At 43.6% G+C, this 26,576-nt stretch overlaps 2 long non-coding RNA genes and 1 pseudogene across 2 annotated transcripts in view; 2 read left to right on the top strand and 1 right to left on the bottom strand.

Annotated features, from left to right (window-relative positions):
* The window catches only part of LOC140466634 (uncharacterized), a 28,056-nt gene extending 19,335 nt beyond the window's left edge, over positions 1-8,721 (top strand). Inside the window, exons 2-3 of the long non-coding RNA XR_011955239.1 lie at positions 7,363-7,450; positions 8,121-8,721. This is a non-coding gene — a long non-coding RNA (uncharacterized lncRNA). The remainder of the gene's footprint in view (positions 1-7,362; positions 7,451-8,120) is intronic.
* On the bottom strand, positions 1,976-16,545 carry LOC140466633 (uncharacterized). The gene is made up of 3 exons (XR_011955238.1): positions 16,361-16,545; positions 15,082-15,189; positions 1,976-2,114 (listed from the first exon to the last, which is right to left on the bottom strand). It is a non-coding gene; the product is annotated as an uncharacterized lncRNA (long non-coding RNA).
* Positions 12,739-13,367, top strand: LOC140466632 (large ribosomal subunit protein uL1-like; annotated as a pseudogene).
* Positions 16,546-26,576: the final 10,031 nt, after the last annotated feature.

Raw genomic sequence — 26,576 nt, forward strand, 5'->3', positions numbered from 1 at the left:
GCCTGTACAACTTTGGACTGTGGGAGGAAACCAGAGCAGTCATAGATTCATACAGTGTCACCTTTAATTTTTCGAGCATTTTTGTAGCTAATACACATCATTTTTCTTTATCTCACAAAGGCCTCAATAAATTAATTCCTTCTGAAGCATAAACAAGGGAATGAGGGAATGGATCTTTCTTAAATTAACTTTGTTGTGACCAGCCAATGAATGATTAGGTGGCATGGTGACTCAGCAGTTAGCACTCACAGCACCAGGAACCCTGGTTCGATTCCAGCGTCAGGTGACTGACTGTGTGAAGTTTGCACATTCTCCTTGTGCCTGTGTTGGTTTCCTCCCACAGCCAAAAGACGTGCAAGTTAGATGAATTGGCCATGCAAAATTGCTCATAGTGTCCAGGGGGATGTGCAGTCGAGGTGGATTAGTCATGGGAAATGCAGGGTTACAGAGATAGCTGAGGGGGTTGGATCTGGGTGGGATGCTCTTCAGTGGGTTGGTGTGAACTTGATGGGCTGAATGGCCTGATTCCCCACTATTGGGATTCTATGATTGTGACATGGAGCCAATTCATCCTTCTTTGTCTAGGATTAAAATAAAATGGGTCCCAGGGTCATAACAGAATTCCATAACCTCTATGCAAAACAACCGAAAGTTAAATGAAACCAAAATGCTGTGGTCCTGGTCATCCAAACAAAACGTAGAAAACACTGGAGAAATTCAGCAGGTCAGATGGCATCTGCAGAGACCGAAACAGAGTTAATATTTGAAGTCCCACGTGACTTGGTGATAGTTAAAAATTGATCAAAATTAGTGTAATATTAAAATCAATTAACATTTTAGATATATTACATTCAGGTTAAGAATAATTGAAGTCAATACAAAAAAAATTAAACATGATTGAGCTCAAGGGTAAGGATGTGGGGTGTGTAAGTGTGAAATTTAAGACCCAGAAACAAGAGAAACAGCAAGGTCCCATAATTTCCCTCTTGGGCCGTGAGAGAGATTCCTTGTCAGCTGTGTATTAGAAAGAAATTGGAGCATCAGTATCCAGTGATTCTGACTATGACATGGGTGTTACAGTAATAAATCAGACCCCATGAGAGGACTTAGTTGGCTGGACAGCTGGTGTGGATGAGATCTGTGCCAACAGCAGGGGTGGGGTGGAGGTTCAATCCCCATTCCAGCTGGGGGTAGCTTCACAACCTTGCCCTACCCCATGGTGGATGTTGGGTCAGACCTGCAAATAGGCAGTGATCCCCAGAAGATCATACAATCTTCCTCATTGACAGTTGTCCTTCCTCTCAAGGAGCATATCTAATCAGGATTGGGAGCTTCAATGGGCCTGTGGCCAATGATCCATAGCAGATGAGATGAGACATCCCATAAGGCACTGGGATCCAGTGTGCATAATCTGCTTCCTTTTCTTTCCTTTCCCACCCTCTGCCCCTGCCTCATTGTGATTGTGTGGGAACCCAATGACTGATCATTGTTAGACAAGATGTTGCCTTTCTGAGCAATTGGAGTACCAGTCATTGAGGTGCTGTACTACAAGGACACCTTTACAATGTCTTTGAAGCATTTATATTGTTCTCTCCTGGAATATTAGCCATTTGAGAGTTGGGAAAACAGAATCTGGTGGTGGTGGGGAGAACATCTTTGGCTATCTGAAGATAGTATTCAGTCCAACGAAGTGGCTTTATGGGCATTTTACCTGAATGTTTGAGGAGGTGGTATTAAGAAGGACATCATCCTGTGTTCAATGGATCTCCCAATGATCGAAGCAGAGGCTGGTGGAATTTCTGTCTGTTTTATCTGTGTCACTCAAACACAATTGAGATCTTGCTGCAGTACAGGAATGTGATGACAACAATTAATCTGTACACCAAGACTTCAGTTGTGTTGTGGGGGTCTTTATTTTCAAACACTCATGACCATAGTTTGTAGAAGGCTGAAATAGTCTAGCTATTGGGTCTCCTCATCAATGGTCGCCTTTTGAGAAAGATGTCTGCCAAGGCATGGGAAGTGCCCATTTCAGAGATTAGCCTTCAACATATATAAGAAGTGCAACACTGATGGAGTGCTACACAGTTGGAGCTGCCATTTCTTTGAGAGATCTAAAACTAAAGATGCAAATTATCCTGTGAGACCCTTTTGAAATCAGTGAATAGTCCTGGCCAGTGTCTATCCCTAGCCCATTATCTAAAACAGGTTATTTTCTGCTTATTTTGTGTTTGTCAGACCTTGTTGTGAGGTAACTTGGTTTATGTATTTCTTATTTTACAATTGTGACTGTATTTCAAAATTTTTAAAAAACCCTCAAGTGGCTTTAAAGGAGGCCTGAAGTTGTGAAAGTCACTATATAAATGCAAATCTTTCTTTCCTTAGCTGCATGACCAAGTGACCAATTCCTGTTCATGATAATCATAAGAAACAAGCTCACAAACTCAAAAACAATTAAAAAGAATTAGCCCATGACATAATTTTCAAAGAAAATGGTGTCTAAAATACTTCTTTAAAAATCTAATATATGTTGAATTTTGCTGTTAAATTAGTAGCAGACATGTTCAAAATATGTCATTCATATAAATGGTATGGGCCTCAAGATAATCATTCACATTTTCAAGTTTTATTGTCAGCCAAAGTGTCATTTTTAAAGGTTTGACAACTTGAAAGTGGTGTTATAGATAAAGGATGTCTGAATTAACGCAATTTGTGGCAATGCGATTATTTGAAAAAACAAACTCAGATTAATTATGAAGATCTCCATTCTCGGGTTTCACTATCTTTGAAGGGCATATAAACAGTGCAGATAGCTGGTACAAGCCAGCAGCAAATACTTCAAGATATCTGACATGAGAGAGGCACCTTATTAATACACGTTAGCATTGCTCTTGGGATGATAATGAAAAGACTATGTGTAACAGCTGTTAAGACTTTTGTACAAATGCTGCCTTGCTCATGAGGAGTGTTACAGCTTCCAAATTGAATGATGGAATTTGCAAGATTTACAAACCCTTCAAAGATTTTCCTAAACCGAAAAGCTGAAGCGATTAAGGACCAACAGTTATTGTGAAAAAATAATATTAATTCACCACAACCTTCTTGCTGAAGACAGTAGATTTGGATGAAAATATAGGAAGCATGGTTAGTAGTTGTGCAGATGATACTAAAGTTGGTGGTGTAATGGACAGTGATGAAGGTTATCTAAGAGTGCGATGGAATCTTGATCAGCTTGGCCAATAGGCCGAGAAGTGGCAGATGCAGTTAAATAAATGCGAGGTCAGGGATTTTGCTGAGACAAACCAGGGCAGGAATTACACAGTTAATGATAAGGACCTGGAGAGTGATGTCACACAGGAAAACCAGGCATTCAGGTCCATAGTTCCTTCAATGTGGCATCACAGGTAGACAGGGTAGTGAAGAAGGCATTTGGCATGTTTGCCTGAATTGGTCAGAGTATTGCGTTTGAGAGTTGAGTTGTACAGGACGTTGGTAAGGCCACTTTTGGAGTATTGTGTATAGTTCTAGTTGCCCTGATACAGGAAGGATATTATTCAGTTGGAAAAGAGGCAGAAAAGATTTACAATGATGTGATCAGGGCTAGAAGATTTGCTTTATAAGAAGAGGCTGGATAGGCTAGGACTCTTTTCCCTGGAGTGTAGAAGGTTAAAGGGTGACCTAATAGAAACATAGCAACATAAAAGATCGGAGGAGGAGGAGGCCATTCGGCCCTTTGAGCCTGCTCCACTGTTCATTATAACCGTGGCTGATCGTTCAACTCAATAGCCTAACCCTGCTTTCTCCTCATAATCTTTGATCTCGTTCACCCCAAGTGCTATATCTAGCCGCCTCTTGAATATATTCAATGTTTTGGCATCAACTACTTCCTGCGGTTATGAATTCCACAGGCTCCCCGCTCTTTAAGTGAAGAAATGTCTCCCCATCTCCAACCTAAATGGTCTACAACAAATCCTCAGACTATGACCAGACCCACCATTGGGAACATCCTCCCTGCATCTACCCTGTGTAGTCCTGTTAGAATTCTATAAATCTCTATGCCATCCCCCCTCATCTTTCTGAACTCCAGCAGAAACAATCCTAATCTAGTCAATCTCTCCTCATGTGTCAGTCCCGCCATCCCTGGAATCAGCCTGGGTAACCTTCGCTGCACTCCCTCGAGAACAAGAGCATTCTTCCTCAGAAAAGGAGACCATAGCTGCACACAATATTCCAGGTGTGGCCTCACCAAGGCCCTGGAAACCTCTCACAGTGAAGGCCAACATAGCATGTGCCTTTAAATACTGCCTGCTTGCACCTGCATGCTTACCTTCAGCAACTGGTGTACAAGGACACCCAGGTCCTGCTGCACACCCCCCTCTCCCAATTTACAGCCATGCAAGTGGTGATCTGCCTTCTTGTCTTTGCTTTCAAAGTGAATCACCTCACGTTTATCCAAATTATCCTGCATCTGCCAAAGATTTGCCCATTCACCCAAACAGTCCAGATCACGCTGAAGGATCTCATCACAGTTCACCCTCCCATCCAACCTGGTGTCATCTGCAAACTTTGAGATGTTTCATTTTGTTCCCTCATCCAAATCATGAAGATAACTTGTGAATGGTTGGGGTCCCAGCACTGTTCCCTGTGGCGCCCCACGATTTACTGCCTGCCAGTTTGAAAAGGACTCTTTAGTTCCTACTCTTTGTTTCCTCTCTGCCAGCCAATTTCCTATCCATTTCAATATACTTCCCCCAAACCTATAATCTTTAATCTTGCACAATAATCTATTATGTAGGACTTCATGAAACGCTTTCTGAAAGTCCACATATACCACATCGAATGGCTCCCCCTGTCACCTCTACTGGTTACATCTTCATCGAATTCCAATAGATTTGTCAAGCATGATTTCCCCTTCATACAACCACGCTGACTCTGTCTGCTCCTGCCACTACTTTCTAAATGCGCTGCTATAAAATCCTTGACAGAGGTTTATGAGATCACGAGGGACATAGGTAAGATAAATAAACAATGGTCTTTTTCCCCAAGGTAGGGGAGTCCAAAACCCAAGGGAATAGGTTTAAAGTGAGAGGGGAAAGATTTCAAAGGGATCTGAGGGGCGCATTTTCGTGCAGAGGGTAATGCATACATGAAATGAACTGCCTGAGGAAGTGGTAGATGCAGGTACAGTTACAACATTTCAAAGACATTTGGACAGGGATGTGGCCAAGTGCAGGAAAATGGGACTAGGTTTGTTTGGGAAACCGGACGAGTTGGAACAAAGGGTCTGTTGCTGTGCTGTACGGCTATATGATTCTGTAAATATCTGGGGAGAGATTTGGAGATGGAACAGTTAGCAAGGGCAAACATCAGGTAATGTGCCCAATGCCTTTCCATTTCCATGCCATTTTGTCAACAGCAGGTGCCAATGTCCACTCCCGCAGCTTCAACATTGCCCTCAGTGGTACCGATCACCATCCTGAAATAGGACTCCCTTTGCTTCTTAGGCCTGAGTTCAGGAAACTGCCACCTCTACCAAATTCTAGCCCTTAGAGTCATCGAGGCATATAATACAGAAAGAGGCACTGCGGCCCAACTCGTCCTTGCCAACCAGTTTCCTAAACAAAACTAGCCCCATTTGCCTGCATTTGGCCCATATCCCTTTGAATCTTTCCTATTCACGTATCTGTCCAAATGCCTTTTAAATGTTTAAATTGTGATGCCTCTACCACTTTCTCTGGAAACCCCTTATTCACCCCAATGTGCTTCACAGCCAGCGAACTACTTATGAAGAACAGTTGCTGATGTAACTTTGGAAATGCAGCAGCCATTTTTCATACAGTGAGCTCCCACAAGTTAGTAACAAGATAAATAACCAAAAGGCTTGCTTTACAGATACTGGTTGCGGAATGACTATCGGCCAGGGGCACAACAGAGATCTCTGCTGTGTTGCATTCGGGTCTGCAAGGGTTAATACTGAGGAATGCCTTAAGCAGCACCCACTGGATGGAATTGCAGGCAGAATGGCTGCAAATCTCAAAGGAGTGCGATCTAACATCTTGACCTCTCTGTAACACTGTCTATCATATCGATGTAATCTGTAACTAATTACTAACGTGCAATAAACTATATTGTGTTAACCAAAAACACTTCTTAGACCAGGAAGTCATCCATAGAGCATAGACGTAGAGGTCAACAAGACAGAAAAAGGCACTTTAACCCATCGTATCTGTTCCTATCTACTCTAATTCCATTTTCCAGTATTTCATCCATCACGTTGTATGTCTTGGCATTGCAAGGGCACATCTAGATACTCCTGTCCCACACTAGACTGAGCAGGGCTTGTACTTTGTTGCTCCTTAAGAGTAAGTTTGCATTAACCTTCACTATGAGCTGCAGTTTAGTGAACAGCATTGTCATGGTGAAGGGCATATGCCTGAAACGTTGACTCTCCTGTTCCTCAGATGCTGCCTGACCTGCTGTGCTTTTCCAGCGCCATATTTCTTGACTCTGACCTCCAGTATCTGCAGTCCTCATTTTCTCCTGAAAAGCATAGTGACCAAACATGCCCATACAAGGGGTGGGCAATAAATGTTGGCCAACCAACAGCACCCAGACCCCAGGAGTGACTAAAAATAAGCCATACCTTATTTGGGCCACTCTGGTCTCCAACACCACAATGGGTCAATGGAGGGGGGAACTCTCATGTTCATCTTTGAACCTGCTCAGTTTTAGTAAAAAATACCAAACTGACCTTTATGTTTTCAGCATCTATAGGAACCAACAAAGTATTGATTAAGAAAATCTAATGGGTGAAAGTGAAGACTGCCAATGCTGGAGATTAGAGTTGAGTGTGTGGTGCTGGAAAGGCACAGCAGGTTAGGCAGCATCTAAGGAGCACAAGTATCAACGTTTCAGGCAAAAGCCCTTCATCAGGAGAAAATATAATGTCCATCTTAATTTTACCACTTTGGTAGTCGCATGATACAACAATGGCAGAGGTGTTGATTAATCCCAGTGACCCAAGTGCACCAATGTGTTTATCAGAGACCTAAACACAAGGTGAGGAAAAGTCCAGAGCTGGAGAACATTGGGAGCTTCCTGAGCACTTGCCATTGCCACATCATGTTGCAGAACACTCGTTTATTCCATCCCAAAGCGCAATCTTTAATAGATGGCGACCTAATTCGCATCAGAGTGAATTAATAGCAAACTCGTTGCTGACTCCTTAGGGATTGAGTTTCATTGAATGGTCACTGACTCACTGAAGTATTGTTTGTGAAGTTTGGTTTTGAATTTTGTTGTCTTGAGTCTAGGCTGTGCCCTCCGATCACTGTTACACTGTTTTGGCTGTTCCCTGTTCAGATTAACCAAATGGAACATGGACGGTATGTGAAGCTAAGGACTACTATCATCATTCAGTCATTCCTGATGAATAACCAAGCACAGTGTGGTAAGACAACTCGCATTTGTCTCAAAATTGCGCTCATCGTTTTGACAATGTTAAATCGTATTATTACTTTTGCAATGCTATTGAAAAAGGCTGTAATTCTTAGATTAGATTCCCTACAGTATGGAAACAGACCATTTGGCCCAAAAAGTCCACACCGACCCTCCAAAGAGTAACTCACCCAGACCCATTCCCCTACTCGATATTTACCCCTGAGTGATACACCTAACACTATGGGCAATTTAGCAATTCACCTGACCTGTACATCTTTGGATTGTGGGAGCACTCAGAAGAAACCCACGCAGACATGGGGAAAATGTACAAACTCCACACAGACAGTCCATGGAAATTGAGCCGTGGTGCTGTGAGACAGCAGTGCTAACCGCTGAGCCACTGTGTGTATTGGATGTTGAAAAAAGTTGAACCACTCACCAGAATTTTCCCTTCCACCCATTTTGGCAACAAATCAATTAAATTTTAAAATTATCATATTTGCTTCTTTTGGTCACAAAATTAGCACTCGGGTAACCAAAGGTACGATGGTTCTACCCTATTGGAAAACCAGTGACCTCGAACTGTTCAGGGTACTTGGAGTATCTGTAATCAAGGCCTTCAGAAAGAATCCATTTCATTTTCATTTTGCAGTTAAGACAGATTTTCTTTTTTATTACAGAATCTATTGGAACAGGTGATATCTGGAGAATGTCAACTCGACAGCTCAAATCTCCAAGGCTCCTCTGCAAGGATGTATTGTTGTCGTCACCAAACATAATCGGGTGTAGTTCTAACCTTCCAACAGATCCAGCTTATCTTTTACATGAATATCTGTTTACTCTCTCAGTGTCGGTAAAGACTTCATTTGTTATGAAGTCTGCACTAAAAATGCTGAGTTGATATGGATTCGTGTAAACAAAAGTGTTAATCACGCAGTATGACGATATGGCCTTTTAGCTGAGAATGGAAAACCAGAATATTTACAAAGAGGGTGACTGAGCCATTAGCACGGGTTAGCACTGCTGCCTTACAAGGCCTGGAGCCGGGTTCGATCCCACCCTCGGGCGACTGTGTGGAATTTGCACATTTTCCCCGTGTCTGTATGCATTCCTTGGGTGCTCTGGTTTCCTCCCACAGTCCAAGGATATGCAGGTTGGGTGAATTGGCCATGTTAAATTGCCCCATAGTGTCCAGGAATGTGCAACATAGGTGGGTTAGCCATGGGAAATGCAAGGTTATAGGAATACGGGAGGGGTGTGTGTCTGGTTGCGATACTCTTCAGAGGGTCAGTGCGGACTCGAGGGGCTGAATGGGCTCCTTCCACACTGTCGGGATGCTATGATTTCTGGGTGAATAATCACCTCGTGACTGTAAAGCGAGCTGTCCCACAGCCACTGAGTCATTGTGTATGAATCATGCCCATTAATAAAATCCATAAGTCAATTCTCTTCCTTTTACTTCCCAGTGTAATATTCACCAGCATCGATCAACACCTGAAACAAGTTTTGGGCATCCAGAGGATACTCTCCTGCCAATCAACACCAAATTCAGTGTAAGTTGAATAAAGCTTCCATGTGCATGTTCTGCTCAGTTTTTCTGGGTTCCCAGTGGTTAGTGGTCCTTACAAAAATAACCACTGACAGAAAAGCAAGCTCATGTTTATGCAAACCCAGCAGGCTAATCCGATCCTGTGACAGCAACAATGACACTAAAAGCAAAATACTGTGGATGCTGGAAAACTGAAATCGAAACTGAAATCGCTGAAAAAACTCAGCAGGCCTGTGGAGAAAGAAACAGAGTGAACTCATCCTGCCAACATATGGGGCAGTACTATGGGGGCCGGCTCACTCTTAGACCTGATTGATTACCCTGAACACCCAATCAGCAAACAAATCCATGTCCCAATGCAACTCTCTGATTTAATGCAAATAAATCCCAAGATCCACTATCCAACAAGCCGAGGCCATCTCTTTTATTTTTTCAACTTGTGGGGCTTGGGTCTCATTGGCTGGGCCAGTATTTATTGCCCATCCCTACCTGCCCTTGAGAAGGTGGTAGTGAGCTGCCTTCTTGAACCACTGCAGTCCATGTGCAGTAGCTAGACCCACAATGCCCTGTGGGAGGTTATTCCATCTTGGGTGCAGATTTCCCTTTTGACCTCGTAGTTCCCTCAGCCAAGTAATGATTCCTCAAGTTTTTTGGCTTTAAATTTCAATTCTGCATTGCCTCATGTCCAGCTTAGTTTAGGGACGGCATGGTGGCTCAGTGGTTAGCACTGCTGCCTCACAGCGCCAGGAACCCTGATTTGATTCCAGCCTCAGGTGACTGTGTGGAGTTTGCACATTCTCCCCGTGTCTGTGTGGGTTTCCTCCGGGTGCTCCGGTTTCCTCCCACAGTCCAAAGATGTGCAGGTCAGGTGAATTGGCCATGCTAAATTTCCCATAGTGTTCAGGGATGCATAGGTTATGTGCATTGGTCAGGGGTTAAGAGACTAGGGGAATGGGTCTAAGTGGGTTACTCCTCAGACAGTCAGTGTGGACCTTTTGAGTCGAAGGGCCTGTTTCCACACGATAGGGATTCTATGATTCTAGCTGCCTGTTATTATTTTCAAAAGGCAGGATAATTCAGCACCAAACTCTCATACTATCATTATTTACACCATGACTACACCCTTATCCAAGTCTTCAGAAGGTTCACCATAAGTTCTCCTGATCACCTGCTGGAACGTCAGTGAAAGCTGCAGGATTTATGCCTTGGCTTCCTGACATAATTATAGAAAGTGCCCAGGAAAGCCCTTGTGATAATTCTGCAGTCCCCTGAATTTGGAAACACTGCAGTCATGAGATTTGGCAGCAAGTTGTGTAATTTGATTCAGTCAAGCGTGGGGCTACAATAATTGATGCTAACAGGCACCCTTGACATTTTTTTCACCTAATATGCCCTTGTACAATATGGCAATGATCTCAATCACAAGAACCTTCAGAAGTTGTAAGGGGGAGTTATAACATATGTTGCGCTTAGGTCACCCACAGACATCCTTTGGGTGGAAAGATAGACTGAAGCCATCTCCCATGTTTTCCAGTTTTCCTTGTAGGGCCCTGAGATTCGTTTCTGGCCCTCTCCATCCCATAAAAAAAGCAGCCAGCTTTGGGTCATACATACACACACACACACACACACACACACACACACATACACACACACATACATGGGCACACATATACACGGATACATACATGGACATGCACACACGGTCTCACACACACACAGACGCACACACATGGACACTCATACGCGGACGCGCACGCGCACACACACACAGACACGCACACACGTATATACTCACACATGGGCACACACACATTCACACACATTCACACATGGACACACACAGATTCTCTCTCACACACACACATACACACACACACATACACACACACACAGACACACACATATATATGGAACGCATACACAGACACATGCACACGGACACCCACACATGAACATGCACACGTGGGCACTCACTCACACATAGGCACACACACACGCATGTGGACACGCACACGCAGGCACACGCGCACACGGACACAAACACACATGGAAATGCACACATGGACACGTGCAAACAGACACACACACACACACACACACACACACACACACACACAGACACACACACACATGGACACACACACACACACACACACACACACACACACACACGGCCACGCTTACACAAACATGCACACACAGACACACACACATGGACACATACATGGACATGCACACACGCACACGGACACACACACAAATGGATATGAACACACGGGCACACACTCTTACACACAGACAGACAGACAGACACACAGATACACATACAAGAACACGCACATGCGGACACACACTCTCACATGGACACACACACATGCACACACATGAACACACACACACATGGACACACAAATGTGGACACACACACATGGACACACACATACAGACACGGGGACACACTCTCACAAGGATACACACACACATGGACTCACACACATGGACACACAGTCACACATGGACACGGACACACATACGTGGACACACACACACAAGGACATGCACACATGCCACACACACACGGACAGATACATACAATACACACACACACACACACACACACATGGACACACATATACACGGATACATACATGGACATGCACACATGGTCTCACACACACACAGACGCACACACATTGACACGCACATACATGGACACTCATACGCGGACGCGCGCACGCACACACAGACACGCACACACGTATATAATCACACATGGACACACACACAGACACACACACATGAACACACATTCACACATGGACACACACAGATTCTCTCTCACACGCACACATACACACACACACAGACACACACATATATATGGAACGCATACACAGACACATGCACACGGACACACACACGTGGACACTCACTCACACATAGACACACACACACGCATATGGACATGCACACGCAGGCACATGCGCACACGGACACACACACGTGGAAATGCACACATGGACACGTGCACACAGACACACAGACACACACACACACACACACACACACACACACACACACAGACACACACACACATGGACACACACACACACACACACACATACACACACACACACACGGCCACGCATACACAAACACACACACACAGACACAACACATGGACACATACATGGACATGCACACACGCACACGGACACACACACAAATGGATATGAACACACGGGCACACACTCTTACACACAGACAGACAGACACACACACAGATACGCGTACAAGAACACGCACATGCGGACACAAACTCTCACATGGACACACACACATGCACACACATGAACACACACACACATGGACACACAAACGTGGACACACACGCATGGACACACACACACATGGACACATACATACAGACACGGGGACACACTCTCACAAGGATACACACACACACGGACTCACACACATGGACACACAGTCACACATGGACACGGACACACACACGTGGACGGACACACACACGGACATGCACACATGCCACACACACGCGGACAGATACATACAATACACACACACACACACACAAACAGTCATAATTCCCTGTCCATTAGAGCAAATGAAAAATGGAACACATCTCCATCAGTTTTACACAGGGTAAGCAACCAAGCAACTTTAACTGTCCATCTGTCCATCTATTCCTCGTGGGATAGGTTTGATCCTGAGTCACTGACAGAATGAGCAGCAAATGTGAGACCCTGCACAAAGCTGTCCAAAACATCCTTCTCAAGGATCCCAATAGAATCCTCACAATTTCCTGGAGCTGCAGATCAGTCAGACGAAATATGACCCTCAAAACAACAACCATCTCTCTGGAACTGTCAGATTAAAGAGTGTGCCTCAGCCAAACATCTCCAGGTGCCTGCTTGGGGACTGGCTGCAATGAAGCAAAGGCTGCTGATCTCCCTCACATGGACGTCGATGAAGAAGTTGAACAAAAATAAGGAGATGGTCAAGGAGCTGGGAAAGAAGTCTGATACCTTCCTTACCCCAGGATCCCTCATTAAGCAGGTTCTTCACATTCTGGGTCCTGATCTGAATAAGCCTTGTAACTTCCTTTCCTTCCCAACGAACACTGGAAACAATGCTAACCAAAGTAGATAAAGTCAGCGCAACCACCACGTTCCTGGTGAAGAAGGTGTTGTACCTGGCTGTTGATGTGGGCCACATTAAAATGACTGAAGAGAGGTTTGTCTGCAACATTCATTTGGCAAACAACTTCCTGGTTTCACTGCTGAGGAACTGGCGGAATGTGTGTGCCCAATACAGTAAGAGGGGTATGGGCAAATCTCAGCACCTTTACTGAGTGATTGTACATTTTTAAAAATAAAATATTGCACAGCAAAGAATGTAATACACTTCCATATCACAAACAACAGCTAACATTTGAAATGTAAAGCTGTCCTTTATTGACAATGCTTCTGAAAATGACAGCAAGTGGCTGTTCACCTTAGAATTTCACAGGAACTGTTTGATTAGTTTTGTGTTATGGCATCTGATGTGTCACACTTTGTACAGAATAAGGCTCATTGTCAATTATCGATTCTACCTAGCATCGCTGAAGTAAAGTAGCAGCACAAAGAAATACTCGACCTCTACTTGAAAGTTTTCTTGCATAACTTATAGAAGAAGAATTGTTAGCTCTTTTAGCTGGGTTTAACCGATCCACTGACACTATTGGAAGCGCAAAGATGATCTGACACATGTCCTGAAGGCAAGACAGCGGCTCAGTAGTTAACACTGCTGCCTCACATCGGCCAGGTTCGATTCCACCCTTGGGTGACTGTCTGTGTGTACAAAGTTAAAAATCAGACTACACCAGGTTATAGTCCAACAGGTTTATCTGGAAGCACTCACAACAACCTGATGAAGGAGCAGCACTCCAAAAGACAGTGCTTCCAGATATACCTGTTGGACTATAATCTGGTGTAGTCTGATTTTTAACTTTGTACACCCCAGTCCAACACCGGCACCTCCAAGTCATGTTGGTATGGAGTTTGCACATTCTCCCATGTTGGCATGCGTTTCCTTCGGGTTCTCTGGTTTCCTCCAACAGTCCAAAGATGTGCAGGTCAGGTGGATTGGCCATGCTAAATTGCCCAGAGTGTCCAGGAATGTGTAGGCTCGGTGGATTAGCCATTGGAAATGCAGGGATAGGGTAGGGGGATGGCTCTGGGTCGAATCCTCTTCTGAGGGTCAGTGTGGACTCAATGGGCCGAATGTCCTGCTTCCACACTATGTGTTGTATGAAATACTGCATTTTGACAGGATGCCACTACCTGAAACATTGAATCCCTTTCACTCTCCACAAATACCGCCAATCAGCCTGAGTTTTTCCAACATTTTAGTCCTGTTTTTCAGATATAAAGCAACCTGTCCAGTAATTTCTCTCATTGCTGTTTGTGGGAGCCTACCATGTGCACATTAGCTGCTATATTTATCTAAACTGCAAAATGACTGCATTTTGACAGCATTCCATTGACTGTAATATGCATCACAATGTCCTGAGGTCAATAAAAGATTGACCATACAAAGATAATTTCTTCTTTGTTTGAAGCAGCAACGCACTTCCAGATTCAATAGCTCGGAGATGGAGCTATAATTGTGAAGAGTCTTGTGGTAAGGTGGTCGTATCCCTTTCTCTGAACCAGAAGGCCTGGGATCAAATCACATGTTGCTGCAGAGTATGTCATAAGACATCTGAGTAGATTAGTTAAAAATATCTGGAGCCTTTATGAAGGGTGATTTTAGATGCAAAATTCTTTAATATAAAAATTTTGTTGGAGAGAGTGTGGAGAGACATTAGCTACTCAATAAGGCCAAGGCTGGCCTGTTAATCCAGAGCCCAGGTAATGTTCTGGGGACCCAGGTTCAAATCCTGCTATGACAGATGGTGGATCTTGAATTCAATAAAAATCTGGAATTAAGAGTCTTGCAACGATCATGAATCCATTGTTGATTATCAGGAAAACTCATTTGGTTCACCAGTTCCCTTTAGGGAAGAAATCAGCCACTCTTACCTGGTCTGGCCTACATGTGACTCCAGATCCACAGCAATGTGATTGACTCTTAACTGCCTTCTGGGCAATTAGGGATGGGCAATAAATATTGGCTTAGCTGGTACCATCCTGTGAATAAGTTAAAAAAAGTTGAAACACTTCCCTGTTTTGAAAAAGCATTGAAAAATAATCTTGAAATATCAAGAGAATACTCAATGTTTAAATGAATCGATTTTCCAAAAATGATTTTCCTGTTATTTCACTGTTACTTTTTATTGTGTTAAAAAAAGGAACCAGCTGCTAACTTAGCAATAGCAGCTAGTAGCAGCCTTGTTTAAGACGAATAGCTTGCAAGTATTCAGCCAATGCCGCAGTTAGCAAGGCTCTGTTGCTCAGGATATAAAACAGCGCACAGTGGGTCATTGGAATGAAACTGAATTGGGAAAAGAAATCTGGCGCTACTCACGCTGGACTGCTCTCAGCACTCACTATTTTTAAGGGCTCTGTTCTACACAGCCCCTGTACAGCGACACACTGTAAAAGTCCTAATGTTCGGGCCAAGAATTTCTCGAGACTGTTTACATTGGCACTGTAGAACCACTATTCAAATCTTGAAATGCCATGAAAGCAAACACAACTCGTTTTGACAACAAAATGCCAGATTATTTGCTGCTGAAAAAGTGTTTGAGTCAACCTCAAAATATTAAGTATGCTGACAGCATGCTTTGTCACTGATGGGTATTTGCTGCACCAATGTAATCAGGATGAGTCCACTAAAGCCCTGCGTTTCTCGTGATTTCAGATTAAAACAATGGTTGCAGAGTTTCATTGAGCAACACTTTTGAAAGGGGTTTGATTAATTGAGGAAACCTGAGTATACAGCAGCAGCAGCCTCCCTCTCCCTCCATCTGTCCTCTAATTTTTTGAAGGAGTACTGACCCATCTCAGTCTTCGTCCATTTTCTGCAAATGACACTGACCTGTCCAAGCCTTCCTCTGATTTCTAGTGGCCAGTACTGACTGAAATAACTCCACACAGGCCAGTATCCTGTCACTAAGTCACCCTTTATTTGCATGTGGAGGACCTTGACACTGATCCAGTTCCCTCAGAGCCAGCTCTCAGAGTGAACAGAACCTCTGACCTTCCTGTTTGTATCTATCAGGCAGAGCTCCCTGATTGGACTGGGTTAACAGCCCCAATCAGGGAACTCATATTCTATGATGTCCACTTGGCTGACCCCATTACAATTACTATATTGACCTCTCTAAGTCTCCCTCTTATTTCTCGGAGTAATACTAACCTGAATCAGCATTCTTTTGATTTTTGGGAGTAAAATGGACCTGTACAGATCTTCCTCTGATTTTTTTGTGTGGTGTAATGAGAGTCGTTTAGATCATGACTCTTAAATTAGTAATAGCGAAGGCAGCAGTCTAGAAAGAACACGTGAAGAGGGAGGTTTTAGATTCGATTTTCTATAGTATTGAAGCAGGCCCTTTGGCCCGACAAGTCCACATCATCCCTCTGAAAAGAAACCCACCCAGACCCATTCCCCTATCCTATATTTACCACTGACTAATGCACCTAACACAAGGGGCAATTTAGCATGGCCAATTCACCTGACTGCCCATCTTTGGATTGTGGGAGGAAACCAGAGCAAATCCATGCAGACACAGAGAGAACATGTAAACAGTCGCCTGAGGTAGGAATTGAACCCGGGTCCCTGGTGCTGTGAGGCCGAAGTGTTAACCACTGAGCCACCATGCCACAGGTTGTATTCACCACACTGGAGAGCTGTACTGTTAACTCACTTGGTGTGGAAGGAGTGTTACAGTACATTACAGCAAAACAGCCTTTCTTCAAAATAAGGAATAAGCAGCCTCAGGGACAGGGTATGTGCAGTCACCCACAGCTCGAGATATTCCAGACTGCTGTCTCAAAGTACAGGGAGCAATACTGGTTTAAATCGCATAATAAAATATCTGCCAGTTATATTTATTTGTCTGCGTTGTTTCCCAATCTCTTTGAGTCATACCAACATTCCTGGGCTTGAACTCGAGGAGAAAACCTGAATAGCAGATTCAAACATTTATCATTCATCTAACAGCTGAGCATTCATCTCAAAAGACATTTGAGTTCTAATTCTATTTCTTGTTAATCACGCCTTCTTGACAACATCAAGTCAATTTCATGTGTCCTTCTCGGGAAGGACCTTACCCATTTGGTTTGGGCTCAGAGAACATCAGAAGGTAATCATTTACTTCAATTTTTCAGTTCATTCTGGAAGGGAGAACAAAAGAACAGAGTTTTATTTACATGGAGAAAAGCTGCAACACTAAGGGACTTGGGGGAACGTGTGCATGAGAGACAGAAAGCTAGCCAACAGGGGCAACAGGTAATTAGGAAGGCTAATGGAATGTTGGCCCTTATTTCAAGGGGGTTAGAGTATAAGAGTCAATAAGTCTTACTGCAACTGCATAAGGTGCTGGTGAGACCTCATCTGGAACACTGTGAGCAGTTTTGGTCCTTATTTAGTGAAAGATATCATTTTATTGGAGGCAGTTCAGGGAAGGTTCAGGATGATCCCTGGTGTGGAGGGATTGTCTTATCAGCAAAGGCTAAAAAGATTGGGGCTGTACTCACTGGAGTTTAGAAGAATGAGAGATGATCTCATTGAGACATGAGAGATTCTTTAGGGGCTTGACAGGGTAAATGCTGAGAGCAAGTTTCCCCTCACATGAGAGTCTAGGACCAGAGGGCACAGAGTCAGAATAAAGGGGCATGCATTTAAGATGGAGACGCGGAGGAATCTCTTCATTCAGAAGGTTGAGAGTCTTTGGAACTCCTTGTCACAGTGGGGATAGAGACCTTTGTAAATTTAAGACTGAGATAGACAGATTCTTGATCAGTCAGGGAATCAAGGGTTGAGGGGAAAGGGCAGGAAAGTGGATATGAGGAATGTTGGACAAACCATGGTGTTATCAAATGGTGAAACAGGCTTGAGGCGCTGAATGGTCTACTCCTGTTCTTATTCCTTGTGGTCTTAGTTTTAGTCACGTACCACGATACCACACTTGGTCAAGTACTGCCTTGATGTTAATAGTGATCACTCTTTCACCTCACTGTTAGAATTCGGCTCATTTGTCCATGGCTATAATGACCCATTCAATCATGTGTTGTATACACCAAGGGTACGATTCTTTCAGTAAAGTTCTCCCTAATTCAGGAATGCTGCTTTCAGGATTATCTTGCATAGCTAAATGATCATACTTCATAAATGAGAAACCTCAGCTGAACAAACAGTAAAATTACCAACCACATTTCTGAAATTAAACACCAAGAGGCAGAAATACCTTCAAGATATTTACTGAGGAGGAATTACAAGTTAGATCAATCCTTAACCCCTGATCTCCCATGGAGGTACAAGTTGCTGAGAATTGAAGGCCAGGTTTTCATCCTCAAGGCAGGTAGTGGGAGTTGGGGAAATTGCCAACCTTGTGTGAATACCTCAGGAATTATTGGCTCTAAACACTGCATTTTTATTACTTGGAGGACTGGCACCAGCTGTAGTTGATGTTGGATAAGTTCAAAGGCAGCCACAACACCTATCAGTTATAAAATTAGGCTGTGTGAGAGGCTCACATCAGAGCTGTGGGACTTTGCTTCCATGTGCAATTAAAAACAGACACTCCTCTGTAATTGTCACACTCTGTCACTGCCCACACCTTCCCAGTGCATCATCCATGACCCCTTGTAATCGAATACTGCCCCCATCCATGACCCCACATGCCCCCAACCAAGCTGTGGTATTAATGAATTGAATTTATTGTCACATGTACTGAGGCACAGTGAAAAGCTTTGTCTTGCAAGCAATACAGGCGGATCACAGAGTTAAGGAGCATAGATCAGTAAATAATAGTAATGGATAGAAGGTTACTGCCACCCTTCCCATTCCCTTGTCTACTGTGTCTACCACCCTGTTTGTGAGTCTTAACAAGAAGAAGCTCTTGTCCTCACATGATCTAATTTATTGCATGATAGCCATTGGGTATAATTTGTGGCACAGTGTGGTTGCCCCCTATCGCTGAGCCAAAGGGCCAGGTTTAAGTCCCACCTACCCTGGAGGTGTGTCACAACATGTCATGTTTTGATCTAAAACATATATTTTATCATAGAATTGTTACGATGCAGACAGACGCCATTTTACCCAAAGTGGCTGCACTGCCTGAACGTTTCAGTTAATGACAATCTCCCCAAACCCCTGCACAATATTTTCATTTACACAGCTATCTAATGTCTTCTTGAATGCATCAATCGAACTCATTTCCACCACACTTCCAGGAAGTGCATTCTGGACTGTAACTTCTCACCTCACGTTTGTCTCTTCTGCAAATCACTTTAAAATTGTGCCCTCTGGCTCTGACTCCTTTTACAAACGGGAATAGTTCCTCCCTGTCTTTTCTATCCAGACTCCTCATGATTTTGAAAATTCCTATCAAACCTCCCCTTCACCTTTCTCCAAGGAGAACAGTCCCAACTTTTCCAATCTTTCTTCCTAACTGAAGAGTCTCACTCCTGGATCCATTCTTGTAAACACTTTCCCCTCTGTCTCTCCAATGTTTTCATAACCCTCCCCTGGTGTGACACCCACAACTGTACACAATTCTCCGACTGAGGTCTAACCAGCATCCTAACTTAGTTCGTCATCATTTCCCTGCTCTTGTACTCAATGCCCTACGAATGAAATCAAGAAAACTGTATGCTTTATTAACAGCTTCCTCCTCCTGTCCTGCCACCATCAATTTCTTATTCACCCCGATATCTCTACTCCTTTAGAATAGTACCCTTTATTTTATATTTATTTCTCCATGTTCTTTGTATTAAAGTGAAAAAAAATCACCTTCCCAGACACTGAAAGGACAAATCCATAACCAGTAAATAAAAAGCAGGGCAATCACGACTTTGCAAATCATCAGGAGGGGTCAAAAGAAAGCAATTCATTGACATCGGTGACCAGTCTGGTGCCAGAAATGTGCTGCTCAGACATTTTTTTAACCTTCTCCGCAATTAATATTTGCACCTTGTCCCAACTCTTTGCATTGTTTACATCTGCACAAGAATTTAAAGAAAGGAGTGAAGTTTAAATTGCAGAGTTGTAGGTTAGTGATTCAACCTGTCTACTTTTTGTGACTGATTAAAAATAAGTTAGACTCCAATAAATGTTGATAGTAAAAATCTGCATTTTCCTTTAGCCTGAGTTAGACAGGTAAATCTGAGCAATTCCATGGTTTAAACACATTTTCACATCCACAGCTTGATTTCTGGTGCACTATCCGTGCTGTAATGTATCTTCACTCCAATATTTTTACCTGAGATCTTTTCCGGACAACTGTCAAAAATGTCCACCTGAAAGTGGGTCCTATGTGGTTACCACTTTGCTGATGCCAAGATACACTTAAGTACCTGCCCAATATCATTAGAAAGTATCCAAACCTAAAATAGCATGGCGGCTCAGTGGTTAGCATTACTCCCTCACAGTGCCAAGACCCAGGTTTGATTCCGCCCTCAGGCGACTGTGTGGAGTTTGCACATTCTCCCTGTGTCTGTGTGGGTTTCCCCTGGGTGCTCCATTTTCCTCCCACAGTCCGAAGATATGCAGGTCAGGTGGATTGGGCATGCTAAACTGCCCATAACGTGCAGGGCTGTGCAGGCGAGGTGGATGAGCCATGGGAAATGTAGGGTTACAGGGATAGGGTAAGAAGGTGGGATGCTTGTCGGAGTGGCGATGTGGACTCAATGGGCCGAATGGCCTGCTTCCACACTGTGGGGATTCTATGAGTGTACATCAGTGTAAAAACAAATGGAGATCAGAGTAAAAGATAAAGGTAAAATCGCCATAGTCTCACCAGACCAATGAGCTGCTCTCTTATTAGAGACTAGTGGTGCTTTACCCTGAAGGTCACCACACCTCAGGTGAAGAGAGAGGTTCAAAAAAGAGAGTCATTCAGGAAACCTCAGCAATGCTGAATCCATACCAGTGTAGTCATTCTTTAAATATGAAAATTAGATTTCAAATCAGTCAGCCACATTTTATGCATTTCAGAATGTGGGGTGGTACGGTGGCTCAGTGGTTAGCACTGCTGCCTCACAGTAGCAGGGTCCTGGGTTCAATTCCAGCCTTGGGCATCTGTCTGTGTGGAGTTTGCACATTGCTCTGGTTTCCTCCCACATTCCAATGTGCAGGTTAAGTGAATTGGCCATGCTAAATTGCCCATTGTGCTAGGTGCATTAGTCAGAGGGAAAATGGTTCTAGGTGGGTTACTCTTCGGAGGGTCAGTGTGGACTGGTTGGGCTGAAGGGTCTGTTTCCACACTGTAGGGAATCTAATCTAATGAAAAAAGAATCAAATACTATTTCACTGGGTACCTGATACTAATGGACTTGCAATCTTGTCTAACTCAGCAACCATCCTGATATTAAAATTATAATCGCTATTCTTTGGCTGTCCTGGAACTCTTCCTAACAGCACTGGACTGCAACAAGTGATGGAGGTAGCTCACCACTGCCTTATCATAGAATCCCTATACTGTGGAAACAGGTCATTTGACCCAACAAGTCCACACTGACCCTCCGAAGAGTATCCCGCCTCAACACTTACAGTTACCCCTGACTAATGCACCTAACCTACACATTCCTGAATACTATGGGCAATTTAGCATGGCCAATTCACCTAACCTGCACACCTTTGGATCATGGGAGGAAGCTCCCACAGACACAGGGAGAATGTGTCAAACTCCACACAGACAGTTGCCCGAGGCTGGAATCAAACCCGGTCCCTGGTGCTGTGAGGCTGCAGTGCTAACTACTGAGCCACCGTGCTGCCCCCATATAACAGAAACACATCTCACTCACTCAGTGAAACAGACAATGAGATTTAGATTACTTACAGAGTGGAAACAGGCCCTTCGGCCCAACAAGTCCACACTGACCCTCCAAAGCGCAACCCTCCAGGCCCATTCCCCTACATTTACCCCTTCACCTAACACTACAGGCAATTTAGCACAGCCAATTTACCTAACCTGCACATTTTTGGACTGTGGGAGGAAACCAGAGTGCCCGGAGGAAACCCACACAGACACTGGGAGAATGTGCAAACTCTACACAGACAGTTACCTGAGGCGGGAATTGAACCCGGGTCTCTAGCGCTGTGAGGCAGCAGTGCTAACTACTGTGCCAACGTGCCACCCATTATCTCAGGACTTGAAAGAAGTTCTGGGATTTACGCATTAATGAACAAAAACCTGCATCCCCATTCTAAGTGATTAAAGACTTAGCAGTATTCTAGGGTTGTTCAATTCATCGCATCAGTTGTGTGACACTTTGATCTTTTACTATCTTTTACTGATGAAGGAGCAGTGGTCTGAGAGCTTACACTTTCAAATAAACCTGTTGGACTATAACCTGGTGTCGTGCGATTTTTAACTTTGTCCACCCCAGTCCAACACTGGCACCTCCATGTCATGAAAGGCGTTTGGCTAAGAACCCAGAAAATTATTAGGGAGCTAAAACACTTGAGTCCCTGCTTGATTCTCTTCCTCTCAGAGGGTTGCAAAACTTTGGAATTCCCTTCCTCAAAAAGACTTGACACCTTTAAATATTTTTAAGACCAAAATATTGTGCTAGTGAGCACCATTCAAATGGAGTGACACTAGAGAAATGTAGCAGTAATTGGGGATAGCGTAATGGGGTGATTAGATACTGCTCTCTACTGCAAAGATAGAGTGTTCCGAAGACAGTGATGCCTACCTGGTGCCAAGGTTAAGACTGTCACTTCTGAGATGGAGAGGAATTTGGATTGGGAGGGAAGGATCCTGTTGTGATCACCTAGGTATGATGACATTGATAGGACCAGGAAAGAGGTTCTGCTGAGGGATAGCAAGCAGTTCAGGGCTAAAATTAAAAAGAGCAGAATCACAAGGATAATAAACACAAGATTAGTACTTGAACCACATGTCAGTTGGCATCAGTTAGCTAAGATTAGAGAGGTAAATGTGTGGTTCAAAGATTGGTGCCAGAGGAATGGGTCCCAATTTCAATTCCATTGGCACAAGTAATGGAGAAAGAGAGAACTGTTTGTGGGATGGGCTCCATTTGAACCAGGCTAGGAACCCTGAATCATAGAATCATGGAATCCCTATAGTATGGAAACAGGCCACTTGGCCCATCAAGCCCACACCAACCCTCTGAAGAGCAACCACCCACCTACCCTATCCCTGTAACCCTGCATTTCCCATGGCTAATCTATCTCGCCTGCACATCCCTGGACACAATAGGCAATTTAGCATGGCCAATCCACCTAACCCGCACATCTTTGGACTGTCCTGGTAAATAATATAACTAAGATTGTTGATCGGGCTTTAAACAAGTTAACACAAAGAACTGAGGATGCTGGAAATCGGAAACAAAAACAGAAAGTACTGGAGGAACCAGGAGGTCTGGCAGTGTCTGTGGAGAGAAAGCGGAGTTGACATTTCGAGTCCAATGACCCTTCTTCAGAACTCAACATTAAAGGGTATTCAATATTCCAGATAAATAGACAAAAAGGAAAAGGAGATGGAGTAGTTTTGTCAATGAAGGAAAACATCAGTAGAATACTGAGAAGGCAGTAGATCATGATGTATAATCAGTTTGGGTGGAACTAAGGAATAAGGAAGGAAAGAAGCCATGGATGGGAGTTATCTGGAGGCCAAAGAGTTGTCTCACGGTGGGACTGAATCAGGAAATATTAGAGGTGTGTAAGAAAGACACTACAATTGATTTTGATCTGCATACTGACTGGACAAACCAGATGGACAAGTATAACTTGAAGATAAATTTGCAGAGTACATCAGAAACAGTCCATCGTAGAGCCTATTCAAAACAGAATATTTTCGATCAAGTAATACATAATGAAATTAGATTAATAAGAGATGTTGTAGTTGAGGATTGTCTAGAGGGTATTGATTGCAACATGGTAAAATTTCAAATTCAGTAACTCGGATATCAAACCATTGGCCCCACCTAAAATAAGGTGACTTTGGAAATATGAAGAAAGAGTTATCTAAAGCGGATTGGGAAAATAGACAAAAGGGGAAAGTCAGTCAATGAGCAGTGGCCCAGACAATTTAACAGACATTTCATAATGCTCAGCAACAATTTACTGGGGTCAAAAAGAAGGACTCAATGAAATGGGTGATCCACCCACAGTTAATAAGGACTACCACATCACATCAAAACCACAGCATATAAAGCATGCAAACTAGAGTAGACCAGAGGATTGGGATTCTCTTTATAAATCAGCAGCTGTTGATTAAAAATCTAGTAAATGGGAGAAGATTGATTACAAAAATAATATGGAAATTAATATAAAAACAAACAGCAAGAGCTTCTGCAGATATATAAAAAGGAGAAGAGTAGCTGAAGTAAGTGGTGGACTCTTGTCGAAGCTGACTGGGGAACTGTTAACAGGGAAATGCAGCTAATTTAAATCAATGTTTTGCATCAGCCTTCTTGCCATGAAATTCCTAAAGCTGTCAGATTAGCAAAATAATGGGAAAGGTTTTGTAACAGTCTCTGTCATAAGGGACAAATGTATTTCACAAACTAATGGGACTGAAAGCCAAATAGTGAGCATGACAGACACAGTTTGACCATAACTACTGGCCAGAGTAGAGTCATTGAGTCACAGAGATGTACAGCACAGAAACAGACCCCTCAGTCCAACTAGTCCATGCCAACCAGATATCCTAAAAATTCTAGTCCCATTTGCCAGCATTTGGCCTATATCCCGCCAAACCCTTCCTATTCATATACCCATCCAGATGCCTTTTAACTGTTGTAATTGTACCAGCCTCCACCACTTCCTCTGGCAGCTGATTCCATACGCACACCAAACTCAGCATGAAAATGTTGCCCCTTAACTCCCTCTTATATATTTTCCCTCTCACCCTAAACCTATGCCCTCTAGTTCTAGACTCCTCCACCCCAGGGAAAAATACCTTGTCTATTTATTCTATCCATGCCCAGCATGATTTTGTAAACCTCTATAACGTTACCCCTCAGCCTCCAACGCTTCAGCCTATTCAGCCTCTCCCTAGAGCACAAGTCCTCCAACCCTGCCAACATCCTTGTAAATCTTTTCTGAACCCTTTCAAGTTTCACAACATCCTAGGAAGGAGACCAGAAAGCACGCAATATTCCAACAGTGGCCTAACCAATGTCCTGTACAGCCGCAACATGACCTCCCAACTCCTGTACTCGATACTCTGACCAATAAAGGAAAGCATACTATCCTATCTAACTATGACTCTACTTTCAAGGAACTATGAACCTGCATTCCAAGGTCTCTTTGTCCAGCAACAATCCCCAGGACCTTTCCATTAAGTGTATAAGTTCTGCCCTGATTTGCCTTTCCAAAATGCAGCACCTCACACTTATTTTAACTCCATCAGCCACTTCTCAGCCTATTGGCCCATCTAATCAAGATCCCATTGTACTCTGAGGTAACATTCTTCGCTGTCCAATACACCTCCAATTTTGGTGCCATCTTCAAACTTACTAACTATACTTCCTATGTTCACATCCAAATCGTTTATATAAATGATGAAAAGCAGTGGACCCATCCTTGCGGTACTCCACTGGCCACAGACCTCCAATCTGAAAAACAATCCTCCACCACCACCCTCTGTCTTCTACCTTTGATCAAGGTCTGTATCCAAACGGCTAGTTCGCCCTGTGTTCTATGTGATCTAACCTTGCTAACCAGTCTACCATAAGGAACCTTGTCAAACACTTCACTGAAGTCATAACAGATCATGGCCACCACTCTGCCCTCATCAACCCTCTTTGTTACTTCTTCAAAAAACTCAATCAAGTTTGTGAGACATAATTTCACATGCAGAAAGCCATGTTGACTATCCCTAATCAATCCTTGCCTTTCCAAATACATGTACATCCTGTCCCTCAGAATTCTCTCCAACAACTTGCCCACCCATCGATGTCAGGCTCACTGGTCTACAGTTCCGTTGCCTTTTCTTACTGCCTTTCTTTAATAGCAACACCACGTTAGCCAGCTTCTATTCTTCCTGCACCTCACCTGTGACTATCGATGATACCAAGATCTCAGCAAGAGGCCAGCAATCACTTCCCTAGCTCCCCACAGGCTGTTCAGCTTTAAATTTGCAGTGTTCGAATATCCTCAGCAGCTCAGAATGACCAAATAGATTGTGCTAATTGCAATCTGCCTCGGCACCTCTGATTCCTTATGGATCTGGCTGCAATTAATCAGTTGCAGTGTTGACATATCCGTCAGTTCCCCAGCATCGCAACGATTTTCCCCACGAGTAGTTCACTCTGAAGCTATCGAGGATAGAACTGGCTCTGGAGGTTCATCTAGCTGGGAGTACTTTCACCAGTGTTCTCAAGAGCAGCTTGCAAAATCTCACAGCAATTGAAGGTCATTATGCAGCATGCAATGAGCC

This window comes from Chiloscyllium punctatum, chromosome 44 (genome assembly GCF_047496795.1).
Source record: "Chiloscyllium punctatum isolate Juve2018m chromosome 44, sChiPun1.3, whole genome shotgun sequence".
Taxonomy (NCBI): Eukaryota; Metazoa; Chordata; class Chondrichthyes; order Orectolobiformes; family Hemiscylliidae; genus Chiloscyllium; species Chiloscyllium punctatum.